At 38.3% G+C, this 16,597-nt stretch overlaps 1 protein-coding gene across 6 annotated transcripts in view; it reads left to right on the plus strand.

Annotated features, from left to right (window-relative positions):
* Positions 1 to 16,597, plus strand: part of MACROD2 (mono-ADP ribosylhydrolase 2) — an 825,711-nt gene that overhangs the window by 190,972 nt on the left and 618,142 nt on the right. The gene's annotated exons all lie outside the window — the stretch shown is intronic.

Here is a 16,597-nt window from a genome sequence, read left to right on the forward strand (position 1 = left end):
ATGTCCTCACCATGAAATAAGATGAGAGCTCTTACATGTATAAATTTATACATAGATAACTGGTGGAATGAGTCTCAAAAAAGGGATATTCTTAATAACACCAGCTACAGATAACAGTCATGTGTGAATTTTGAAGGAAATTTGCTCTGATGACAGGTCAGTTTTCCATCAAGAGCTGGAAAATTGCAAACATATGATTATTCAAAAAAAGATTATATCTGCAAATAGGATATACTAAGCAAATACTGTCAAGTTCATATGGGATATTATTATCTTTCCCTTTGAGACTTGATTCAGCAGGAGCAGTGGATTTCTTTTTCCAGCATAAAGAATGTGGATGTTTAGAGGGAAATTATTTGATTATAAAGGAAAGAAGTACCAGTGCACATCAAATATTAAATAGGATTCTGTCTTTTTCAAAATTGTTCCCAAATTTGATGCTATAAAATTTTAGCAGTAGTGGGAGAGCTCCCAGAAGACCCTTCATTATGTCTCATTATTACAGCATATGTGAGGCCATGGTGCACTAGTTGCTATAGTTCCTTATTTATTCAGGAAAACTATGTTTCATGACTGCACAGCTGGGTAACCTTATGTATCTGTAGATTTCTCCAGAAACAAACTTATCTGTTCCCCATAATACCTTGATGTTCCTTAGAAACATCATAAACCAGGCTTCTTTCATTTTTAATTTTTATTTCTTAACTACATGGTAAAGTTTAACATCAGACCACAACTTTGCCTAGTGCTTCTCTGGTTTTGCTTAATAAAGGGAAGGATTTTTATCTTTTGGAAGGAGAAATTGCAAATTTTAGTATTGCAGCAGAAGTATGGCAGAGTTCACACTCACCTGATGATAGGTTTGCCAGCAAGGATAAGAATATGGCTGTACTTTTCTAAAAACAACCTGAATTCTTAGTCAGGTATTTTTCCCATTTATGTTATTTAAATCCTAATAGTTCTTATGGAACAAGTTGGATCAGATATCCTTTGGAACTCTTACCAAAAAGCTGTTTAAATAATATATAGCTTTAGGTGCAAGATTTAGTTAAGTATCTGTCCTGTCAGGGGAGACAACTGTGACTAAGGCTTCTTTGGCTTTACAATTCCAGTGGTAATGTTTAAATTATTTCATAGGCATGAACTATCCAGGAAGGCAGCTGTGGTCCCTAAGAGCTTTTTTGGGCAAATTGATGCCCTAAAACTCAGGATCTATTTGTAGTGTTATAATTGAGGAAAGATGATTATATATATGAAGCATTTAAATACTCATTTTAAGCTCACAGTAATTCCTGATAAATTGGCGTATCTTGGCATTTAGAGAACTACAAACTTCCAGTGGTGTGTGAACTTCCATTTGATGTGACATGGAACGTTTGGGATCCCATGTTTGTGACATTCATGGTTGTCTTTGGTCATACTGAGTCTCATCTGTCATGGTGGTGGGATCTGAAGGTTTGTGAGTACAGTTCCCCCTAAGATGGTAGAAGACAATTGGAAAAACACTTGTTTGATTTAACCGTGGAGCTAATTCCTTTCCTTTGTGTGACTTTTCACACAGGCTTTGCAGCTGCTGATCTTCAGCCGGTCAGGGAAATGGTATTCCAGCTATTTAAAAAGATTCTATATATAATCAGGGGAAAGCAAGACTTGTTCAGACAGTAGCACTTTTGCTTAGGTCACTCTTGGTGCATCATTCTCAAACTCCTCCCTGTCTTCTTGATTATTAGTTTGCAGCTTCCATAGGCAATCTTTTCAAGTTCATCACTATCCAGACCATCACTCCATTGAAACATTTTCCCTGAAATCTTAATTTATATTTTTTTGGTTGTTGGTACAGCTTTAAACCTGAAATTAAAGGATTGCTGTTGCTTTCAGCTGAGGGAGAAGCTGTCGTATCACTCAGTGCCTCATCTGTGAGCAAAGCAGGTGCCTGTGAAAGGATCAGGACACACAGGAGCTTTGTAGATTCATTAGTTTGTTCCACACTGCCTGATCTGGTTTTGCTTTTGTAGCACAAAACATCTGTCAACAACAGTTCATCTGAATTTCTAGGGAGAGAGATGCCAGCAGTACTCCTGCCTGCTCTTTTTGGGTAAATCTCACCTAGATGCAGTTGTCCTGAAATTATAAAAGGGAGCAAATTGCTGTCTCCTCCTCATCTGTGGGAATAAATCAGAAATGGGAGCTGTGGGCTTGGCACTTAAGCATTTCCATTTGTAGTACACTGACATTCTAATGATGGTAATTTTGCATTTGTTACTACATGCCTAATCTAATTAAGTTTCTCTTAGGGTACAATTGTTGTTTTCTGTATTTAATTATGTAACCACCAGGTGCAAGTGTTAATAGTAGCTGAATTGAGAAGGCAGTCTTTTATCTTTGTACTATGTAGGAATTTTTTTCTGTATCTTCAGTTTCCAGTGAAAAAAGTGCTTACAGTATTTGATTGCTCCAAGGAGTTCTAGTAGCACTTCTGATTGATATACATAGGAAACACTAAGGAGGACTGAACACTTATATTACCCTTTAATTTAGATGTGTTCAGAACCATTTATGAGCTCTACATTTTTGGTTTCAGGTGTTGCAGTAGTTCAGACTCCCTTTCTCAGCTATCCTGTTGATTTTGAGGGTTGGCAGACTTGCCACACTCTCTGAGTGATCTGCTCCTGTCTGTTTGAAAAAGTCTGAACTATGCAGGATCTCTTGTCTGAAGCTGAATTTCATGGAGCACTGGCAAAACTGCTTCTGTGACTGCCAGCCTGTGAATTTTCTGCTACCATTTCACCAATGCTTGTTCAAACATTTTGAAAGAGTATTCAGCAGAATTCTTTGCCTGCAAGAATAAACTCAAGTATTATTTTTAAAACTCAAGGATCTGAGCTTTGAAATGATATAAGAGTGTGCTTGGAGGCAATTGACTCTCAAAAGGTTTTGAAATTATAACTTTAATTTCTAAATAAACTGATCAAGAATTGCTGTAAATGTTTCCACCTGCAGATTGGCAATTCTTTTACTCTGCTAAGTAAAAATAAGTAAAGCTTGTATTTTCTAGCTTCTAGTTAGTCATCAGTAATCTATAATTAGATTAATTTGGCATTGAGTGTAATAGAAAAATTAGATAAATGATTGGTGCATGTTTATTCTAAAGCATAAGGTACCCATGCAACATTCCCATTACTAAAGAAAAAAAGTTGTCTACAGAAGCCTTTTTCAGCCTCTTGGCATTTGTGAACAAGTATACATGTTAACTAGAAGCACGGCCTGTATGTACCAATAGTTCAAGCCTACTGCCAGATACCTTCTTCTCTTAGTTACTTTTCAAGGATGCTTTTAAAGAAGGATTTTAAGCCAACCATGGATGACAAGTCAGTGGTAGTGAACCAAAATACACTGCTTTTCATTTAAGGATCCTGTGGGATCGTTTTGCCTTGAGCTGTGAAGTGTGATTTTACAGTTGAACCATTTTCAGTATAGAAACATAAAAGTTCTAGTTTATTTTGGTGCAAGAATGACAGTATCCATTGGTTTAATTCTACATACAGGTTAACAAGCTGTGTCTGATTTTTTTTTTTTACATTGAGCTTTCCATGGCTGTTAATGGTAGAGATTTCCCCCACTCCTGCCATGTTTCTTAGAGACCTAAGTTACTTCAAGTTTAGTTTGTTTCTTACCCTTCAGGCCTTTACTTCAAACACCACTCCTTTGATAGTTTATCACAAAATTTTTTTCAGAAGCTTCCATTTTTTAAGGTAGTCTTTTAATTGCTACTGATTATGCACTGCATCAAAGAAAAGTGGTTGAAAACTTTAAAACCACAAATAAACTATACATCATTGGTTTACAGTAATGAATGCTAACATACTGTGTCTTCAGAAAGAGCCTGTTAGGGACAGAAGACCATGTTTCAGGTGATGTGAAAAATAGCAAGCTTGACTTCTGAGAGCAGCTTGCTAGAGTCAGTGGTCAGGTTTCATTAAAATTTAATTAAAAAAATATTAGAATAGGTATGTTTGGTATTAATTCATAGAAGTCTTCAAATTAGTATCAGGATTAGGTCTGCAGATTAGTATCAGGATTAATGCTTTCTGGCAGCAAGGCCTGACACTGGTGGCAATAACAACTTTTCACTTAGTTCGTATATGCTTTTGGCTTTTGGATTAGTTTCTCCATTATTCCTATTCCAGGAGCTGTTTTTTTCCCCTAGAAGTACAATGATTTATTTGGGTGATAACACACAGACTGTGGTATTTCAGAAGCTTTTATCAATTTCCATGTAGGGATGCTTGGAAAAAAAGAAAATAACACTATCTTGCAAAAAATATACTGGCTTCATTAGGTGCAAAACTGTCTCAAATGGGCCTTAAGCAGCACTTTGGCTTCTCCAGCTTCTCAGCATGAAAACACGTCTAAGTAAGTTATATTATTTCAGGACAGTGAACAGCTTGCTTCAGATCCAGCAACTGTGTTTATTCTTTGGTTTTGGTTTTTCTCCCAAGTCAAGAATGTCACTGTGCGCTGTTTACATTTACATCTCAAAACAATTAAGCTAAAACAGCTTCTTAAGATTGGGAGCTGGCTTTCTCTCAGGGAGAGTTTTACATTAAATTTCCAGAGTCATGCAGTAGATAGACTTATTTTTGTGGGTTTTTTTTTCTTTTCCCCGTAAGCTGGTGTGATTTCCTTCATGTTCATCTTTCTGAAGATGTTTGAATGCTGTTGTTTTTGAATTGTGCATATTGGTAGGAACACTTAGATGTATTTTCTGTAGAGTGCTTTTATTATGAGAAGAACAACTAACTAATTTATTCTGTATTTGGTGATATTTCTTATTGTATTTTTGGTTATCTCACTGAAATACCTTTTGCATTAAAAAGCAGAGTAGTAAGCAGTAAAATTAAAATCAGAAAACAACGATTCCTGTCTTTGATTACAGGACCATGTACTAACAAAATACAGAGACTTTACTCCTTAAATTTTTCCATGTCCTTGTACTAGAACCATCTTTGAAATAGATGAATAGCTTTTCTAGTCTGAACTGATTTATAGCATAATTGTATTGTTCTAGTGCTTCACAGCAATGTTACAATACATAGAGAACTTTGAACAGACCCAGTGTTGCCAAGTTTTATGCAACCATCCTGCTTTCTTCTTTCATCCCTTCCCCATTTCCAGATTTCATCAACATACTCTTGTACATTTGCAAAACGTGTTGATGAGTGGGCAATCCAGTACTCCTTTGCCCCCTCTTACAATAATTGGTGTTTCTTTCTCAGAGGACCAAGGTTTAAAAATAATTTTGCTCCAGGGCAAGGCACTGGGGTGAAGATTTAGAAGTCTTTAAAGCTTAAAACCTTCTGAGCCTTCTTATTTCTGGATCCTGATTCTGTTTACTCCCTGTAGGGTGAAAGAGGATGCCTGAGGTTTGAGTGAGCTGCTTTCTGCAGGAAGTTGCTTCCTCTCTACTGTTCATTTGCAGAGGCAAAACCCCATTTTGGCCGAGAACACCAATTGGATGTTCTGGATTTTGGCTGAGAGCACCAAGTGGATGTTCTGGATTTTGGCTGAAAGCACCAAGTGGATATTCTGGATTTTGGCTGAGAACACCAAGTGGATGTTCTGGATTTTGGCTGAGAACACCAAGTGGATATTCTGGATTTTGGCTGAGAACACCAAGTGGATGTTCTGGATTTTGGCTGAGAACACCAAGTGGATGTACTGGATTTTGGCTGAGAGCACCAAGTGGATGTTCTGGATTTTGGCTGAGAACACCAAGTGGATGTACTGGATGAGGTCTTGTGCAGCCTTTGTGTGGTGTCTGTTGGAATGACCTCCATGTGAAGGCCTGCTGCATGGGCAACATGGGACATCAGTTTTGTGTCCTATGTTTGTTATTCCTAAACACACCCTGCCCAGGCTCTTTGAAGTAGGAATGATCCTCTACAGACCCTCCGTCATCCTCTGACCTGAGCAAGTTCCCTGTGAAAAGTCCCAGAGTGTTTTCATGTCCCTCCTGCTTGCCAGTGGACAGAGCAGGTGTGAAGCAGGGCAAGTGGGGTCTCAGTTTCTTACAGTCTGGAGGAGACCCTGATTTTCCTTCCTGTGTTTGTCGTGCCCCTGCCTGAAGGCTGTCCCTACAGAGTGTGGGGGCAGCTGCTCCCTGGAATGGGCAAGTGGTCAGCAGAGGCAGGCTGTGGGAAAGGTGCTCCTGGTTCCCAGGGCTAGTGCTGTCACCTTTGACATTCCCTGTGGCCCCAGCCACACTTGAGACCAGCATCATTTCCCCCACTGGTTTTGCAGGAGTGCAGTCCCAGTTCAGAGGTTTGCTGTCAGCAGGGGCTCAAAGGGCTTTGTGGGATTTAGCCACTGTTGCATATACAGTTCAGAATAATTTTCTGCTCCTCTGATAGATGTTGATGTGTTTTATTCAGTTCCAATCTAATCAAGTTAACTGTTTTAGCACATTGTCTTTCTTCAGACCTTTTACAGAAGGCTGGTGTAATCTCTCTTAAAAAGAAAAAATAATTCCCCTTTCATCTTTCCGGGGAGATCACTTTATTCATGTGTAGTGACCTGGCTTAGCATTTGATAACTAATGTGTCACTGAAAGTTCCTCATTATGGCCCCGGCTTGCAGACCACCTGGAGTGCTCCATTATTAATGTGAACTTCAGGTTCAATTTTTAGATGTGTGCAGGTGCATATGCACTATTCATTGCAGGCTGGTGACGCTTGCTCCGTGAAGGGACAAAAGTACGTGTGGCTGAATGTGTCTTACAGGCCTGTGGAGCACTTATTGTTTTGATAGCAGCCATAAGACAAGTGTAAGCACTGAGGCTCCAGCTCTGTGTTGATTATAATCTAACTTGCTTTCCTTGGCAATTGTCCTTTGATATACAGGCACTTAATCTCAGTGCCTGGAGAGCAGAAGTAGAGAAGCCAGAGAGGGGAGGATAAAGAGGAAGCCACACTCCAGTTAAACCAGTAACATGGGAAAAGCTTAGTTCTTATTCCAGACATACATGTATCTTTGGATTGCAGATGATAGTTACATGGCAACCAGGCACTGCAGGGCCCTCCTGGGTGCTGCTGGTTGCAGTGCAAGATGTAAGTAATCTTGTTGATGCAGCCAGGATGCTGTTAAGACGATGAGTTTAGGAAGGATCTTACATCTCCTTGATGGAAGCTTAATTTTGTCTGGGTATTTTTTCAGTAGTTGCTTAAGCCACCTAAACTCCTCTAGCCATCCATCTTTGCATCCTGAAATCAAATAAGTGACCTACTGAATTAAATCTCTGATCTTAACTTGTTTGTTTTATAGTCTAAATAAACGAAAAGGCAGGAGATAAGAGTCTAATGTTGCATACAAATCAGTGGAGCTTGGTTCAGTTGCAGCATTATTCATTGGTTTTACTGAGGTTTGATTTTCAGGGTTATTTCCTTTTCCTTTTTTAAAGGGGGAATTTCTTTGTGGACTTCTTTTTGTTTTGTTTTCTTTTAAAGGAAATATGGAAATAGCAGAAGTGGGAGGAGAGGTGGATTCATAGGAGCAATGAAGCTACAAGGACAAAGGGAGATGGGCTGAAAAGGAAGGGGAAAATAATAGTTCTGAGTGTGTGAAAGGGAGTGGGAGGAACAGGAAATCAGAGTGTGGGATTGAAAGCACTGGGAAGTGTGGGCAGGAGTAAATTGGACTGGGAAAGAAAATTCCTGAAATGTCTTGTTTTCTTTAAAGAAACCAGCCTGATTATAGTAAAGTAGCTTCTGCTTTACTCACTGAGGACCAGGTCTTGACATACTGTATCTGCTAAAAACAAGTAGTGGAATACATTAGTAGATTTTTTATGAGGAGCTAAAGCACAAAAAGGTGCTTTCTTAATAGCTTAGTATTTTAAATAAACATATCCCTCAAGTACCGAAGGATTAAGGGTTTTAAAATCTTATACAACTGTGTATGATTTGTGTACTTATTTGTAGTCATTTTACTCTTATTTAAATTGAGTATATGCTGATTTGGGTTTTTGGCACATTAAGACTGGTGTTCTGTTCTTCTCACAGATTATTGTAGACAAATGAGAATAAGGGTGTTTCAGACTAATGTTTCTTGTCATGGCCAGTAGCACTAGAAGAATGAAAACTCTGAGATGACTTCGAAAATTTTTGTTTTCCTTTAAAAAAACACCTGTAAATTAGATCTCCAGGCACTGATTTTCTGAATTCGCTGTTATTACAGTGAATTTGCATTTCGGAGTTGTTTTCAAATAAGTGGATATACCTATCTTGTAGCATTTTAAAGAGCTAAAGTGCCATGTAAAAGATAAAAAAAGTCTAAAATTCTATTGAATAGTTTAGAATTAATTTAAAATACCAATTAATGTTATTTAATATCTGATTTATTTCTCCTCTGCACCTTAGGTATTTATGGAAGAAAATCCAGGAATTTTTATAGTATATTTAAAATGTATCTGGTAAATTGTGAAATAAATTATTTTTATTGCAATTTAGAAAAATACATATTTAATAGTGAAATGCTTTGCTTATGTACTTACATAACTCCTGTGCATAATACAGGTCCAAAGGTCTTTAATTAATTATAAAGATAGGAATTTAATGACAAAATAATGACTCTGGTGTATCTGTACCATTGGGTTTAGACATTAGAAAGGTTTCATATCTTTCAACTCTTCCTTATGTGATGTTACACTGGTGCCCCAGACATTTTTTAATGCATGAGCAATCAACATAAATGAAAACTAGAAAGCATTCATGGTAAGAAAAGAGGCAATGTTACTTTCAATAAGGTGACTTCAGAAAACTCTCACACAGGTATTTCACTGGAGACATTCTGGTTTGACCTCTATCTCACCATGCCTTTTTTTGTTTCCTGTCTCTTTCTCTCTCTTTTTTTTTTTTTTTTTCCTCTTATGATTAAACAGAGGAGAAGGGGCTTATAAAAGCCCTCCAGAAAACTGGACATTCCTTGTAGAATTGTAGGTCTTTCTGATTTCTATGTATTTTCCTGCAGAAGAATGGCTTTCTAAGAGCATGTTAGCCTTCAACCTTGGCAGGTGTAGAAGTACGTGTGCAGTATTATGATTGAAATGTTATACCTGCTTATTGTAAAACTGACATGAGAGGTGACAAATGACAGAGGCATTACTGGGTCAGGTGAAGTCTTTGTCATAATCCCTTTTCCCTGAACTAGCTGGTGCAGCAAAGAGAATCCTGTTTCGGGGATTATTAACACCACCTGCTACAAAATTCTTTTGGGAAGGACTTGAGTGCTTTGGATTCAAACACTGCCTTTGAAACATGCAGGAAAATGGCACAATCTCTTGCAGACACTCTAATGACTACTTTGGGTTTGGTATAAGCCAGTCTTTCCACTGCAAAAATGTGTTATTAAGGATATAAATGCTGTTTCTCCCATTGCAATGTAAAAGTGAATTTTCAGTGAATTCCTTAAGGTCTTATGTTTGACAGGATTCAGAGGTACAGTCTCCTACAATGACTTGTGCAACAGGGTTGAACTGATCTCTAGTTGAAGCCCCTTAGTTTTGGGTAGCACTAGTAGAAAGCTCTATCTCCATTATACAGGATTTTTTACTTCTCTTTCTTCTCAAGCACTGTTTCATGTTTTGTAAGCCTTGCTTTGTGTCTGGTTCATCCAGAAGGCAGATTCTTCCCTCAGGAAGAAAAAGTGGAAAGCCTGTGGGAAAAGTGTTTTTCTCTTTGGTCGACTACTTCTGTCCTACTTCTCTTGTGTAGGAATACATTGCCTCCCTGAAGGGCTGTGGGGCACGTACCTCAGCTCCTGCTAGATTGCAGAGACGAAAGGCACCTGTCCACAACCTGGGCACCAAGTTTGACTCCTGTTCACTTCCCATTCCTGTGCTGGCTTTTGGATTTTTTTCAAAGCCAGATGAGGAAAAGTGCCTCCTCTTAGTCATCGGTATTGATGGGACTGGAGTCCTGCTGGAGCTCCCTGAGGTGAAACAGGCAGAGCAGAGGAACAGGCAAAGTCCTGGGCTCTTTTCATCACAATCTCTGATTGCAGATCCCCCTGGAACTAGGAGGTGAATCTGTTCCTTTGTATTTCTGAGTGAAGTGGGTGCTGATTGATTTGTCAAGTGATTACATGCTCAGATGAGATACTGGGATGTACAGTTTGATTCCATGCAGCACCACAGCAATGCCCAGGCAAAGCTTCATACAGTACAAAGAAGATTGTAGTCATTGTAGGAGAACGTGTACAGAGAAATCACCTTTCTGAATGGCTTTTTTGAGCCTTATTCACCATTGCCTCTCTTAGTTTGTTTTCCCTTAGCAGAGTTTTCTGACTTTGCCCTTGCAAAAAGCAGAATCTGCTGTTGTAACTGTTGGCCAGAAGGACCTGCTTCCAGATAAACAATCCTGATGTGCACTGGCTTAATTGCCTTTATTGGGTACGTCAGTCTTTTTCAACATCGGGGCCATAATGTGTACCTAGGCCATGAGGAGGTTTCAGCTTACCAAAAAGAGCTCTAAACAAAGGTACTGGTTGCTTGGCATGTTAATACATTGGAAGATGTTGCTCCTGTGAATATGAATCCCAACAGGTTTTCTTTTGGCATAATTGCCCCCTTTCTCTCTCAAAATGAATCCCCCCAAATCCCAGCTACTCATAATTTGTTCTTGGCTGACCATTTTGTTCTGCCATCCCCTGTCTAACATCATGGCATCGTATAATTTACAGAGTCAAATTTACAGTGTCAGGGAATCTGCAATCTCCTGTGAGACAAAGCTGTTTTCTACAGTTTTAAGCTTTGAAACCTAAAAAGAGATGGCATATTGCACAATTTTTAGGAAATATGTGGGTGCTGTTTACTACACTCATGATTTCCTAATATATATATGTTTCTTGAAGGGTAGTTTTCAATATCTGAGGCATAACGTACTATGAGTAATTTTTTTCTTTTAATTCAGAAGCGTATTGTTCTGTAAAACAATCTTAATCTGTGTTTATGATGTGGTGTGAATGTAGTGTGGTATCTGAGCTAATCTTGGAGTCTATTTTAGAAATTTGAGACTATTTAAGACAATTTTTGGCGTAGTTGTTGCATTTCTAAGCAGCGGCTCTTTGCTTTGGTGGAAGGAGGGTTTTTTCCTTCTATTGCACGTTAATCACATATGCTCAGAAGAAGTGACTCTCTGATTAAGGACATTACCGTAGCAGAAGAAAAAGAATAGATTTTTAAGTTTTATTGCCATCAAGCCACTACTAAGATTAATTTTTTTATACACGCTAAATCTTGAGTTCCTTTGAAGTTATGGGTTTGATTTGATTGAGAGCTCAACCAAAGCTCTTTCCCCTGCAGTTTGGGTATCTGAAACCTGAGAAATAGCAACTAATTGTTATTTAGCCAAGACCTGGTTGGATGTTGCCAGATTGAAACTTCTGGGTCTGAAAGTAGAGCAAAGAGTGAATGGTCTTTAGCTGAGAAAGATGCAAATTGATAAAGCAAAGGCAGCCTAAATATTAAATAGGAAATTGAGATTTTTCCATGTATTGGTAGAAACACCAATGCAGAGGGGGCTGAACTGGAGAGAATTAAAAATACAACTGCTGAGCTGGAGTGGGTCTGAATCCCTCAGTTGTCTGCAAGTCACTTGGTGGTGGTGGTGGTTGGAGGCTTAGGGAATCCCTTGGCACTGGCTTTCTTTGCCTCGGGGGAAGTGTGGGTATCTGTCTATCCACCTAAATATGTTTGTATACACAAATACATGAATTTAGAAAATTTCATTTCAGTTTTCATGCTCTCACTTTTTTGACAGTTGTTACAGTTGCAAAGGGTTGTTTGAGACCAGCTGGGTACAATTATCTAAACTTCTAGGACTTGCAAGAACTCAAAACACCATTAAAAAAATATTGAGGTGTGTTTTGAAGTGATGTATGGACACAAAAGTGATTGACAAGCCGCTCAGCATGGGCCTGATCTTTTGAATTCTCTGGACAATATAGCTTTTGGGGCAGACCTTTTTGTCTGTTTATTCCTTCTCTTGAAGCCAAGCTTCTGAGTTTATCTGAGAGGTCCAAAAAAACACTTTCAATTCATCATAGGGCAAAATAATGCTGCTCCTCAGTGGTTTGTCTTCTCAGAGCTGGCATGGAACCCAAGCAGAATTCTGCCTTGTTCTGATTGAGTTTTGTAACAACCTCTCCCAGTACCTCTTGAATTACCAGTGGTAATTCAAAACACTGATATTCCTTTCAGGTGGAGATGGTGGTGGCCTGATATCAACATAGATTATTTAGGAAGCAAGGATAATTCATAAATTAATACCAGAAAATACTAAAGGATATATTGTTATTCTGATGTCCTCAAGACGGAGCAAGGGAGGATATTGTGTGTCTTCCCCTTTACTTCTTCATGGACAGAGCAGGGAAATCATGCAGGGGAAAGGGGAGATGTTTGCACAGTCTGAGAGGAAATCGTGTTCTTATTAAAAAAAAGGCATGAATAAGATGAAAGGGACTATGTGTAGTATTTAAATGCTATCTGTATTGCTGCTGGACCATGACATGAAAGGGAGGCCTTTTGGGAGGAAGCTGCAAGACAATATGGCCTTTCTGGGCACAAGATCATTGTCTTGTGTCTGGACTGATCTCTGGAAATCTAGTTTAGGGAGTAATTTTAAACTTCCTTTAAACATCACTGAATTGTTGAAGTGGTCAATGCTTTCATTTCATTTTGTTGACACATTTTGGTGGCATGTTTTAAGAAATCTATGGCTCTCTACTGACATTCACAAACAAAAGCAGGCAAACCAAATTCAGGCTCTGCCCAACAGTTTGTATGTGTGAGAATTTCACTCTGCATTGACCAAGTACTAAATGCTTAACTTCCTTTGGACACAAGAGTACATTTAAAAAAAAAAAATGTATTAAGAAGATGGCAGTCTGGAATGTGCCATTTATAAAATGGAAAGAAATCTGTCTTAACTTGCAAAAATAAAGATATCCCTTGAAACACAGGCGGGGAATATGACTTGCTCCTTTATTCCACAGAGATATATTGATGACCAAAGCAGATACAGAATTCCTGTGTGTTATGGTTTTCCTTAGAGTTATGCATGTATTTCCTTACTTTAGCATTTAACACTCCATCAAACATATGATCATCTGTGTTGGAGTAATTTATTTTCAATCCTAAAAGGTAAAGAGCGTGCTGATGCTCACTCACATTTTGTTGGCACATACACGTATCTCTTCCTGCAAAGTGCTGCAAATAAAAAGTAATTCTTCATTTCATTAATGCACTTCAGCTTTGTTATTTGAACTTTCTGTCTCATATATGTAATAAATGAAAAGGAAATGAGACTTTGGAGAAGATAATGTAAACACACAATATTTCTGTGGTTTCACTGAAATGAAATGAATGCCTTTTGTAAAAAGCTAATTATTGCATTCAGAAGCTAACATGGTCCTGGCCAAGTCTGTAGTGCCTCCATTATTTCAGGCATCAGGTTTTATGAAATACAGTATTTCATACTGTAAATATAAAGGTGCTTTATTCTCTGCTGACTTTTGCATGTAAAGCAAAAGGAAAATAAAACCCAGTTTTTTTCTCTCTTGAGTTTCATCAGTTTCCTCTCATCAGTCTCTTAATATTTGTTAACTTAGAGATAGGAGCAATTTAATTTTTGGTACATCAGATTTCACTGTGAGGGTGTGTTCTTATATGTGCTACATGTAGGTAAAATAAACTGTGAATAAAGTAATTAAAGCATAACACAAAAATATTTAAATGAGTGCTCAGGCCTCCCTGCTTGTAACCTCTTCTCTAATTTTTAATTCTTTTGTCCTGGATTATTTTCCCACCCGTCCAAGTAGGAGTTCCACAAGTCCATGTTTCTGTCTAGTTTCCTTCCCGTGCCCCCAAGCTGTTCTGATTCAGTCCTTAGATTAAATGGTCCAGACGTGTTCTTAAAAGTATAGAATTTGTTTGGCTGAAACTTGTTCCTCTTTTGTTTTGCTTTGCTTTGTTTTGTTTGTTTATTTGTTAGGGGGTTTTGTTTGTTTGTTGGGAGTTTGGGGCTTTTTTTGTTTACTCTGAAGTGTAAAATATAAAATCTGGTGAAGACAAAACTCTTGTCCTTCTAACAGATTTAAATATTTTTTTCTTTTTACTGATACATTTCATCCTTCTTTGCATTATGAGTTCTAGAAATGAAAATAGATTTGTATCTCTGACGTGTGTATTTTGCCTTTGAATACTTAATTCCTGTCAGTTTTGACCACTGTCTCTCTCTTTATATTATACAATATTGGGATTGCAGAATGATAATTTTTTCATGTTTTTATCCCTTTTCCTTTGGGCAGTTCTGTGGGCTGAGGGTTGATAAGTAGATAAGTTCACTCAACCAAATGCCTGGAAGCCTCACTTTTATTTTTAGTTCCTGCATTTTGAAAAATAGGAAAAACCCTCTCTTTGGTTTTGAATCTGATAAAATGGCCTAGACCTAATCTGTGAGTAGCATATTTAGATTAGCTTCATAATCACAAGAGAAGGAAGTATTTGTTAGGTGATTTGTGTATGTCCCTTTTAGATGACAGAGACTACTTTGCAGGAATTGCATTTGGCTTTTAATGGCAACTAAAAAGCTTTCTTTGTCCTCATCAAATACATTAACAAGGGCGTAGTAACTGCAATACTTGTCACTTTAGAAATTTCACCTACATTGTCAAAGTTTCACATAGACTATTTTTAAAATACAGAATTAGTGCTATGCTGTCTGGTTTGTGTGTTTGCTTAGGAGTGATAAATAATACATAAACATCAGAAATACAGTGTCCAGTTCTGGGCTCCCCAGTAAAAGAGAGATATGGAGCTTAATTGGCTGTTAAAGGCTTTCCTGTAGTCTGAAATATCTGAGAACCTCCACATCGAGCAGCTACAAAGGGTTTGGTGAAGGTTGGCCCCGGGTTTTTAAAGATACAGGAGTCTGAATGATTAAAGTGAAATACCTTTCTCATGCCAGAAAAGGATTCAAGATACCTTTTAGCATCCCACATTTCTCGGTTTGCTTCCCATGCCGGTAGTTTTAGAGAGGCAAATGCAGAGAAATGTGTCAAACTCAAATATAGTTAAAACCTGATCTTTGAGAAAAGGTTTACAGACTTGGATTTGTTCTGTATAAAAGAGAATAGTGATCAATTGTTTTCTGTGCCTGGTGGTTACATTAACAGAAATAACAGCTTTAAGTTTTAGTAATGGGAGAGACTTATTCCTAAATCTAGGAGGATGTCTCAGCTACATAACCATTAAATAGTAAATAGGCAGAAAAGCTTTTTAAATATTGTCCAAATATTTGGCAGAGATATTATTTTTTAAATAATATCTATTTAACATAGATATTTAAGCAGCAACAGAGAGCGTGAGATGATGAGCTGGCTGACTTCTTGAGACCTGTTCATAATTTCTATGCATTCTGTCTGCAGCAGTATTTCATTATTTACATCAGTGTATTAAGAGAGACTTCAGGGGATTTTTTGTGTAGAAAACTCACAGTTTCTGAGGAGTCTTTCACTTATTTAGATTTATTTAATTGGACATCCAGGCAAAGGAGGTGTCAGATTATGTAATTGAGCTTTATTGCTGCTGAATAAAGAGGGGAATTAGGAGATTGCCAGAATTGCATTAATCATTTGAAGTGCAGCCTTCTTGAAATGCTTTGTCTTAGAGCCATCCACTGTGGAGGCTGGTGGGCCAACAGAGTCCACACCACTCCCCTGCAGGGAAAACCCCTCAAGGTATTACCACCCTTGTTAGGGTGAGGAAAAAGACTTCTAGCATGCCTTGCTGTGACATGCAGATTCAATGTATCTCATTGGCCTTCCCACTTGCTCCACCCCTGTGCCCTCATCCCATTGGCCTTGGTGTTCTCCCCCACCCCTCAAAATCCATATATAAATGTGGGTCTCAGATTCAGTCAAAGAAAGGAACTGAGAATTTCTAGCCAGGCAAAAGCCTGGGAAAGAGCTGGAGAAGAATGTAAATAATTATTTATCTCTCTTGTTGTTCACATTGTTTATAGTTAAGTTCTGTCACTGTGCGTCAAGCACTCTGCACCAATGGTGTGGGTTGTTTTCATTTCAGGACCAATGGAGTTGGTTCTCACAAAGCTCTGTATAAAAGAGCAGTGTATTTTGAATAAACCAGAGTTTTGCTCTCAGCAGCCTTCTGATCAGTCTTCTCATTCCCGTCCTGCCTCGACAGCGACATACAAACCCCTGCTTTCCCTGCCTGAGATGCATTTCATCCCTGGAGTCTTTCAAGGAAGAGCTTCAATAAAGGCTCTCCTTGGAACCCCACACAAAGATCCCGTTTCTCCTTCTGCATCACCCAGATCACAAAAGAGCTGAAATCACTCGTTGTGAGCACAGACATGCCCGTGCCTCTGAGGTGTCTTTTTGAAGATGCTTCTTTGGGAAGGTTGTGGCATTCTGAACAAGGCCTGCCACGACAATCCACATCTTCAGCACATTTTTTGTGAAATCAAATCAAATACCTACAGGCCCAACAAATCTGTTTTCATAGGATATCAGCAAGCTAAAT

This window comes from Taeniopygia guttata, chromosome 3 (assembly GCF_048771995.1).
Source record: "Taeniopygia guttata chromosome 3, bTaeGut7.mat, whole genome shotgun sequence".
In the NCBI taxonomy this organism is placed as follows: Eukaryota; Metazoa; Chordata; class Aves; order Passeriformes; family Estrildidae; genus Taeniopygia; species Taeniopygia guttata.